General features: G+C 34.9%; 1 long non-coding RNA gene across 1 annotated transcript; it reads left to right on the top strand.

Annotated features, from left to right (window-relative positions):
* The first annotated feature begins 6,174 nt into the window (after positions 1–6,174).
* On the top strand, positions 6,175–8,631 carry LOC103605253. The gene is made up of 2 exons (XR_551784.1): positions 6,175–6,385; positions 8,108–8,631. It is a non-coding gene; the product is annotated as an uncharacterized LOC103605253 (long non-coding RNA).
* The last annotated feature ends 342 nt before the right edge of the window (positions 8,632–8,973 follow it).

Here is an 8,973-nt window from a genome sequence, read left to right on the forward strand (position 1 = left end):
TTTACCTTGGTCAATGTGAAAGATCTAAGCCCAAATGTGAAAATAGAGGTAAAAATATAGGGTGTTTTTAAAGATAGTACTTCCCCTTTAATTTACACAGCATTACTGTATAGATAGGTTTAGAAAATGAGATTTCAATTTCTTGAATCTTTCCTAAGTATTGGAAATATGTTGGAACAAAACAAAACAACAAGAAAAGGGTGCATTCTTTTCCTTTTTTACGTTGATATGATAGAATTTAGATATAAAGAAAATGTTTATTTTGCTCACATATATTCAAAATTACTTTTCATCTATAAGAATATGTGAAATTTCCCCCAGGAATTCTGATATTGTCAACCAAATATTTTTGTACCATTAAAAACCAGTAATGATAGCACCACTTGAAATTATTTGGCAGCAGAGAAACCTACATTTTGCTGTTTCTTACTCCTTCTGGTCTCACACAGAAAACAGATAATTAAATATACAGAGTCTTTAATTATATGACCACTATGACCATTATGAAATATCATGTAATTTAGATAGTTATAAAGGTAAAAATTGGTGTAAAAACACCACATTTTCAGACATAATTATGCCTGTCCAAATTTACAGTTTCCTGTATAGAAGTTTTTTCCAAAGTTGCAAAAGGTTTTATTTGGCTTAAGCCAGATAGTTGATACAGCAGCTTAGCAATGTTGGCAAATATGAAGCTTAGATTTCAAATATGCAATCATGTAGGAATTTTGTTCAACTTATTTTGGTGAAAAGGGAAAAAAAATTATGTATCCTTCACTGGTTCATTGGCGTCTATTCTGACTAAACCACTGATTGATGAGGAATTTGTTGAATTTACTGCTTGTATTTAGGCACACTTTCAAGAATTTCTGAATGCTTCTCTCATTTGTCAGCAGCCACTTTTTTCACATATATAGCATAAAATGAATGAAAAGTATGAATGTGATAATGAAAATATGAGCAAAAAGTATGAATGTGTGTAATAAATGGTATTGTTGGTAATCTAAGGCTCTGTAGACTAGTATATTATCTTGTTAAAGTCAGCAGCCACTTTTTTCACATATATAGCATAAAATGAATGAAAAGTATGAATGTGATAATGAAAATATGAGCAAAAAGTATGAATGTATGTAATAAATGGTATTGTTGGTAATCTAAGGCTCTGTAGACTAGTATATTATCTTGTTAAAGAAACATATACTTTATTAGCTGGAATTTTGTTTAACTTATTTTGGAAAAAGATAAAAATTTTCCATGTGCCCTTCACTGGTTCACTTGGTTGGAGGGACCCTGACATATGTGTAAAGTGTTAAACCTTGAGACCATTGAAGCTTGCTTCAGTAGACAAAATTGCCTTAAGGTTTAGTTTGATTTTTTTTTTTTCTGCTGTACTCAGTGTCCCTACAATTAGGTGATTCTCCCAGCTCAAGCAGTTGCTCAGTTTACTGTGAGAAGGGTTAAAGAGGTTGCTTATTTTCAGTGATGCAAATATCCAGTCATTGTGGACTTTTTTATTTTTCAGTTTGTTTGATATCATATCAATTCTTCTTAAGAATGACACGCTATGCAGGTTTTTGAGAAGGTATTGATGTTATTTCACATGATGTTCTTGTACAATGAGAGAGGTGGGAGAGGGGCAGTACTGAAGGGACAGTTAAAAAGTAGAAATAAAGAGTACAATGGTAAATTGAAAAGGCCAGAAAAATGGAACATTAGGTAAAAGTGTCACCACTTATTATTTCAGCAAGTATTTCAGCCTCTGAGTGCAGCTGAGCATTGGGAGTCAGTGGTTAGCACCATCTGAAAAGATATTTAGCTTCTTAAATTACACATGGTACATATTTTCGGCTTTATTGGGATCATAGTAAGTACATGGTTTTGTACACTTCTGTAAATTAAAGTTTGATATTTTTATATCTCTGACTGTTGGAAATACCTTTCTTGAGTTCCCTTTTTAATACTGTAGTAATAGGTGATTTTACAAGATTCTTCCATCCCCTAGCTTTATTAAGGTATAATTGACAAAAATTGTATCTATTATGGTACACAATATAATGTTTTGATATATGTATACATTGTGCAATGATTAAATCAAGTTCATTAACATTCATCACCTCACATACTTATTTTTTTTGTGGTGAAAACATTTAATATCTACTCTCGGCAATTTTCAAAGGTACAGTACGTTATTATTAACTACAGTCACCATGCTGTAAAATAGATCTTCAGAATTTATTCATCCTGTCCATCTGAAACTTTGTATGCTTTGATCATCCTCTACACATTCCCACCCCCACCACACCCCTAGTCCCTGGCAACCACCATTCTACTCTCTGCTTCTATAGCTTAACTTTTTTAGATTCCACATATAAGTGAGATCATGCAGTATTTTTCTTTCTGTGCTTGGCTTATTTCACTTAACATAATGTCCTCCAGGTTCATCCATGTTGCAAATGGATGAATTTCCTTATTTTTAAAGGCTGAATAGTATTCTATTACATATGTACTCATATGTACCACATTTTCTTTATTCATCTGTTCATGGACAGTTACTTTGATTCCATATCTTAGCTATTGTGAAAGATGCTACAGTGTACATGGGAGTGCAGATATCTCTTTGACATACTGATTTCATTTCCTTTGGGCATATACCTGGAAGTGTGATTTGACGGATCATATGGTAGTTCTATTTTTAATTTTTTGAGGAGCCTGCATACTGTTTTCCATAATGGCTGTACTAAGTTACATTACCACCATTCAGTGTGCAAGTGTTCCCTTTTCTTCACATCCTCAGGAACACCTGTTATTTTTTGTCTTTTTGTTAATAGCTATTCTAACAGGTATGAGGTGATATCTCATTGTGATTGTAATTTTCATTTCGTTGATGCTTATTGATGTTGAGCATTTTTTTCATGTACCTCTTGGCCATTTGTGTGTCTTTTGAGAATCACCTATTTAGGTTCTTTGCTGTGTTTAATTGGGTTATTTGTTTTCTTGCTATTGAGTTGCATAAGTTCCTTATATGTTTTGGATATTAACCCCTAATCAGGTCCTAATCCTTTTTCACTGTAATAACCCGTTAGACATTTGTCTGTTGTTTTTTCAGTCATGTGATCTGACTTTCAGTAATCTCAATATCTTCTGGCTGAATTTTTCAGTGTCACTCTTAAAAATATAGGAAAAAGCTATCATTTAAATCGCTGTCCTGATTATTCACCAGTAGGACTAGTCCATGTAAAGCCTTAAAACCACAGGCTTTTGGAAAAAGGCCGTCTTAGCTTTCCTTCTTGGCTTTGCCTCTTTCTGGTTGTCACTTAACTCTCTATCCAGGCCTAAGGTTCCCCCTCTATAAAGGGGGGATGGAATCTGTCTCAAAAGTCTACTAGCACTTAATTTAAAAGGATGAAATAAGATATGTATACAAAGCATTTAACATTCATTGAGAGCTTAGTGTGTCAGGCATATATTATTTTTTTCTTTAAAAAAATCCTTTTTCTTTTGTTTTACTTTAACTACAGGTAGGTAGATTTGCTAAAATCATACTCAAGTTCATGACATGCTTTTTTTCATAAGTTAACATAAGGCCCCTGTTGTGTGTTATTATTCCTTTTTAACCAGGTATTAGAGGGGCTGTGGCATATGTATGAAGTGTTATACCTTAACAATTGGTGCTTTTTCAGTATACAAAGCTTATCACAGAAATAATAGACAGTTAAGATCCAATTAAAAGAGTATTCAACATTTTAAATAAAGATCTGAGTCTGTATAAACAGTGGAGTAGAAAGGATTTGAATAGAACCAAAGACTGATTTGAAAGAGAAATAAAAACATATTTATACATCAAATAAAATAGTAATTTGTTCAAATGTGAAGTTCATGTACCATTAAATGAGCTTGCTTTTTATGTTTTTGTTTTTGGAAATGGTTTAAGTTGATTTATAGTAAGACTTTTATTGCATGAAATTTATTCAGTTACATTTATACTGATGTAAATGTCAAACTTTTTAAAGAATCAAAACATTTTCCATTAATCATTAATAAAGATTAATCCATTAGGTTAAAGTGTTAATAAAAATTTTTCAACTGTCAGTGCTGGACATACCAAAAAATCTAAATGTTTTCCTTGATTATCTGAATCAGTCATTTTAATGATATAGTAACTACTGGTTGATTATGAAACTCTCTGTTTTTAATAGATAACTATAGCAAGAGAGGGACCAGGGATTCAGTTTTAGTTCAGGTGCTTGAATTAATTTCCAGAGAACTTAATTGATTACGTTAGGCCATATATCACTGATCAAATATTTATTTAAAATATTGTCAATCTTTTTATCAATTAAACATGAACATCTCTCACCCCTTCTTTCAACTCCTCAGATCACTGAGAAATGGTTGTAGTCTGGTAGGACCCCTTGGGTGTGACCAGAAGTTCTAATAACTGAAAGTGGCTACGTTCTTAGAGTGCTAGGAGATCATGTCTAGACTTCAGGGAGGGACGCACGTAAGGGCTCTGGAGCATTTGGCATAGGAACTAGGGTGAATTTGGAGACACCTAAGAGTGATTTCCTTGCCACAGAAAACAGATTATTAGGGTGGAATAGGGGATAGTCCCCAGTTTACAGAAAAGTGAGGTTTACTGTGTCTTCCGAGTCCCCTGTAGAGTACTGTGGTGCAAAGTTGGTACAGTCTGCATTTAGCATCCTGGAAAGTTTTGTTCTGTATCCCTGGCTAGGAAAGCTGCAACTAAGAACGTGTATGACCAACTGAGTTGTAATTGTTTAGAGATTGGCTAGTCCAGTTAGACCATCAGAACAGTAATCCTAGAGGTCAAGACCACTTCACCATGTGCTTAGTCCAAGGCAAACAGCGATAGCTTTTTCACCATTGTCAAAAGCAGGACAGAGCTGAGGAATAGTGTCAGGTAAGCTTTGGTGATGACTTTGAGTCAGTGATTGAATAGACCTGAGCAGGCTACAGTCCGCAAAGCCTGTGTGATTAGGAGACTAGTGGCACCTGAGGGCAGAAGAGGATGGTGACAGCAAAGTACTTACTTTCCTATGGACTGAGTTAGCAGGAATGACCCTAGCAGATAACTCACAAATAGCAGTGGGGAGAGATCTAGGAGGTGGCTTTTTACAAGCAGAGTACTCCTTTTGGAAGTTTTATGAGTGTCACAGGGGAGAACTCTGAGGAGCAACACCATGATGTTTCAGGAAGAACTTGTGAAGAGTTTTAGGAAGGGCTTGTCCCAGGAGCATTGGGTCATGGTCAACAAGCTTCCAGGGCCTCCTGTGGAAAATTCCATGAGTGGCAAAGGATCTTGAGCTGGCAGTTTCTATCACGGTACAATGGCCAGCAGAGGGGAACCTCCAGGAACAAAATCTTCCTGGCATTTACTCTGTGTGCTAGTCTGTATCTCGCCTTCTTTTAATTTGTCATTTCTGATTCCCACAGCAGCAGTTCTGTATCCCTGACTTGTAAAGCCGCAACTAAGAACGTGCCCCTTGCAGTAGTCATCTTATCTCCATTTTGAGGATGAGGAAACTAAAGATCAGAGAGGTTAAATCATTTACTCCTGATCACGTAGCTACTAAGGAAAAAGCAATCCCCCCACCCTACTTTATTCAGTCTCTGGAATGGCCATAGATTTTTACAGAGAGTTTGCAATTTTCAGATTGCAAGAGGAAATGTTATGTTTCTATTATGTTGGCTGAAATTTACTTAAAAACAATTCAGCTTTGACAGTTTGATATTATTTATGTGTTCCTTAGTCTGGAAGGCTTCCCTTATCTGGAATCCACATCTCCCAGTTAACGGTGAGCTAGAATTCTAGTCACTTGGAGGTCACCACTACAATGAAGATACCTGCGCCCTACCCCCTCACCTCTGGCATTGATAATTAATGTGATAAGGATTAGAAATGGACTTTCATTGGGGATGTTAGTGCCATTAGAGAGACATGATTGCCTGTTTTAGAGACACTCCTTATTCTTGAGGAGTTATATGATCTATAATATATCTAATTATTTAATACAGTTTTTTTCTGTTTTGTTTTTTCTGGATAGCTGGCCAGTATGGGGATCAGAACCCTTGACCTTGGTGTCATAACACTGTGCTCTAACCAACTGAGCTAACCAGCCAACCATCATAGGGTTTTTTTTTTTTAGGTAAATGTCTGTGTAACAGAGTTTGGTTTGGAATTTGCTTTCAGTATATCCTGGTAACAAGGTTGTGGGGATTCCCAGCCCTCATCACCTTTAAATTCTCAGATGTCACTGCCATTTATCCAAAGAGTTACCTTGTGTGATTAAATTGGTCTGTTTGTTTGAAGCACTTCATTCCAATGAGATGTGGACACAGAAGTGTTTCGGAAGAAGAGATAATGGTAAGACCATGTATAGATATTTGTGGCTCAAAAGTTGTAGATGTAATGAATCTTAGCTACCAGTGTAAATCAATGAGTCATTCTTGAGTTGTACTCTGATTCTAAGACTAAAGGTCCTTAAGAAAAGTGCCTTTTCAGGGGTTGTTTGCATTTGAGATGAAGTTGTATTTGGGTTGTCATGCTTTGCAGATATGTTTATTCTTTTCATAAATTTTATTTGCTTGCTTATTTTTTGTTGGTTATGAATGAACCTACCCTAAGGGAAACTTACTCCCACTTGTTGTACATGATCGTCAAAAGCCAGGTGGAGGTTTGCTTTTTGTGTTAGTAGTGCTCACCAATCTGGATTGTGAATTGCCTCACATTCCTTTGCCTTGTCTGTGTGCAGGGCTAAGGCCATCACTTCCCTTGTAGACTAACTGTACTATACTCAGACTTTACAGAAATGTAGTTGCATATGTAAGTAGAGATGATTTGACCTAAAGAACATACATAATTCAATCCAGTTCTAAGGGTTCCTGCCTTAAATTACCACCACATAGCATATAGTAAAGTAGTTATTCCTAATGGACTAGAAAGGTGCTTGAAATATTTGGGACTTTTGAAGCTTTGATACAGTGATCAGTGATAAAAAGTATGGTGTTTTAAGTTAAAAACACACAGTAAACAAAATGGAAAGAAAAACCTTACTTAAGGCAGACATTTTATTACCTTTTGGCCAAAACCCTTGTTTAAAAATTTTAAAGGTAAAAGCAAAACTTACAGGATTTATTTCAAAGAAAGTGTCACCAGACTGTATATATATATTAGTCATGCCATTTTGAGTAACTTTTCTAAATGGCTTAAGCTGAAAACAAATACAGATAAAAACCTTAGGTTAGAATGTTATTCTCTTTGACCAAAAGTTTCTGTATAACGTAAAGATGAAAAGATAACCAACAGAATTGATTTCCTAAATTAACTGATTAGATCTCACTTTGAATGTAGTATCTAAAGTAATTTTACCTCTCTTTTCCAGCCAATCAGAGTAAATCAAGATACTGCAATAGATATGTACATGTTTGTATCAAATAGCAAATAACTTTGCTTCTTCTGGTTGTTCTTACTACCTTTACTAATTTGAGTAGGTAAACAGAAAGAGCTGTCTTGAAGCTTCAGCACCCTTGGCAACCATCACAGTGGCAAAATACACTCACTTAGATGCAGAAGGATAACACTATTTATCATAATTTCAAGTTATACTTTACCGTATTCTCTGCCCTGGAAAAAATATAAACATGGTTTGCAAATAGAAGAAAGAAACTATATATAAGTGCTCTTCATTATTTAGAAAAATCTGTTTTTTATTTAAAAAATAAGTAGGCAAATAAGATATAAAATTTAGGAAATTGTGTTGTCCCAAAATAAAAATGTATAGGCTGTAGCTCATATTTTCTTGAGATGTTCAAAGATGTGTCCTGGATGAAGGAAGTACATGAGTTATATGTATTATTTGATACTTGGTTTCTGTTGATGAATATACTGTTGAAGTAACATTAAGAATTACACGTTTAGAAATCATAATGTTGAATGTTCTCGCTTCTGAAAAATAATGCAAGTCAGTGGGTCTAAAGCCACTTGAAAAAGAGCTTGATTTTGCATAATCGTCTCTGTTTAGAGTTTTCCTCATATGGAAAATTATAATTTTTACATTTCAGTTCAATACTTTTTTTTTTTTTTTAGTTTGAAAACTACAAAATTACCTCGTGTGGTAGACTGAATAATGACCCTCAAAGATGTCCACATTCCTAATCCCTGGAACCTGTGAATGTTACATTATATGGTAAAAGAGATCTAGCAAATGTGATTAAATTCAGGATCTTGAGCTAGGGAGATTATCCTGGATTATCCACGTGGGCCCAGTCCAATCACATGAATCCTTAAAAGTGGAGAATCTTCCTGGCTATGTCAGCCAGATGAGATTGAAAAGCAGGAACGATGGAAGCAATGTGAGGGGCTCAGTCCCCTGCTGCTGACTTTGAAGACGGAGGGAATGGGCCATGAGCCAGTGAATGCCGGGATCCTTACAAGAGAGAAACGGGCTAGAGTTGTAGAAGTCAAAGGTAGAAGCTGAAAAAGACAAGAAAAAGGATTGTTCCCTAGAGCCTCCAGAAGGAACCACACCTCGATTTTAGCCCAGGGAATCTGATTTTGGATTTCTGATCTCCAGAACTATAACAGAATAAACTTGTGTTTTTTTAAAGCCACTAAGTTTGTGATATTTTTTTACAGCAAAACATAGGAAACTAATATGTCATGTTCAGTGAGAAATTCAGATAAGCCCCCAAACATTTTGGATTGCATTTCTAAATTTAATATATTATATTTTCTTTAAATAGTGCAGTCACCTGCCTGATAAACCTTCACATTTTCTTAAGTAATTCTTGTATATCTAATAAACTAAACTTATATGGTAAAGTTTAAATTCGTTAATGTTCCAATATCATACACACAAGCCAAAATCAATTGATTATATAGAAATAATATGCACAAAAGTATTAATCTTATAGTTTTTGATTCTCTTAAACTTTTCTATATTTAGTTTCAAA

The sequence above is a fragment of the Galeopterus variegatus genome, unplaced genomic scaffold, assembly GCF_000696425.1.
Source record: "Galeopterus variegatus unplaced genomic scaffold, G_variegatus-3.0.2 Scaffold5687, whole genome shotgun sequence".
Lineage (NCBI taxonomy): Eukaryota > Metazoa > Chordata > Mammalia > Dermoptera > Cynocephalidae > Galeopterus > Galeopterus variegatus.